The sequence below is a fragment of the Podarcis muralis genome, chromosome 2 (assembly GCF_964188315.1).
Source record: "Podarcis muralis chromosome 2, rPodMur119.hap1.1, whole genome shotgun sequence".
NCBI lineage: Eukaryota > Metazoa > Chordata > Lepidosauria > Squamata > Lacertidae > Podarcis > Podarcis muralis.
Genome location: NC_135656.1, coordinates 108,857,661 through 108,859,462, shown reverse-complemented (window position 1 = coordinate 108,859,462; position 1,802 = coordinate 108,857,661).

Below are 1,802 nucleotides of genomic sequence, written 5' to 3'. Positions count from 1 at the left end.
TAATAAATTAGGTAGGGTTTTAATAGCACACTGGTGCCTTGGACTTGACATTCTGTGCCAGCATGCAAGGTGAGTTATGCCTGCTGGGTACGAAGGTTTGATTAAACCCAATTTAATGTCTGACACCCCATGACCAATCATTCAGGGTGTATCTTAGCCCTCCAATGTTTGGTGAGCGATGCTCATAACAGGTGCTGCTATTGGCTCAGCGCGCTTTCTTTACAGCAGTGAATTCTGACCCAAAAAAAATTGGAAATGGGAGCCACCTGCTCTGGGCACTAGGGATGGGGGAGAAATTCAGTTCCCATTTAAAGGGGAACTTACTTAATTCACACAGTGTGATGTAGTGGTTAAAAGTGGTGGACTCTTAATTCACTCAGTGTGGTATAGTGGTTAAGAGCGGTGGACTCGTAATCTGGGGAACCGGGTTCGCTTTCCCGCTCTTCCACATGCAGCTGCTGGGTGACCTTGGGCCAGTCACATTTCTCTGAAGTCTCTCAGCCCCACTCACCTCACAGAGTGTTTGTTGTGGGGGAGGAAGGAAAAGGAGGTTGTTAACCGCTTTGAGACTCTTATTCTCCTGACAGAACTTTATTAGCCTTTTGAGACTCCTTAGGGTAGTGATAACGCGGGATATCAAATCCAAACTCTTCTTTCAGAAACAATGCACATGCCGAAACACACACACCCTTTGAAATTCACGCTTCATGCAGTCCCTCAGTCCAGTAACATATACAAAAAATGCATATATTAGGGCAAAGTATGCATAAAATTGCATATATTAGTAAAAATAATATACCAAAATTGCATTTTATTACAGAAAATCTCTTTGCAAAAACAAAACAAAAAAGTATATTAGACAAAAGTGCATACAAAAATGTGCCTATCGGGAGAAATGTGCATGTTTGAATTTTCACAAAAAAACTTTTTAAAAAAGGAAACACAATCTGATGTAGGAATGTGGAGAATCAATTGTGGAGCTGGAAGGGATCACGAAGGGCATCTAGTCCAACCCACTGCAGTGCAGAAATCTAATTGTGCAACGCAGGGCTCAAACCCACAACCCTGAATCATATTGAGAGAGTCTCGTGCTCTACCAACTGAGCTATCCCACAGGCCCTGAAAAACAGATAGAACCCAAAATTCCCAGTGTCACTCATCTCTACCAGGCAAAGATGTTTGATGGGCATTCAGATTTCCTCTGCCCTTTATATACCCCCCCCCCCCGTCCTTTCAATGGGGCACACATAGAGCCAGCTCAAGTCATTTCACTGCCTAAGGTGAAAGACGCAGTAACACCCCTGCGGGAGCAGGCTGGGGGGGGCAGCAACATCAATATGATATGATATGATATGATATGATATGAATTGATATGATATGATATGATGATATATGATATAATATGATATGATATGATATGATATGATCATCTTTATTGTCATTGTCCCATACAGAACAACGAAATTGAAAAAATCTACATCAGACATTCAAACACCAACAAGCCTGCTATCCCAGCCTGGTTAACTCCCTAAAAACTCTCATAGGTAAGGTAAAGGTACCCCTGCCCGTACGGGCCAGTCTTGCCAGACTCTAGGGTTGTGCGCTCATCTCACTCTATAGGCCGGGAGCCAGCGCTGTCTGCAGACACTTCCGGGTCACGTGGCCAGCGTGACGAAGCTGCATCTGGTGAGCCAGCACAGCACAGGGAAACGCCGTTTACCTTCCCGCTGGTAAGCGGTCCCTATTTATCTACTTGCACCCGAGGGTGCTTTCGAACTGCTAGGTTGGCAGGCGCTGGGACC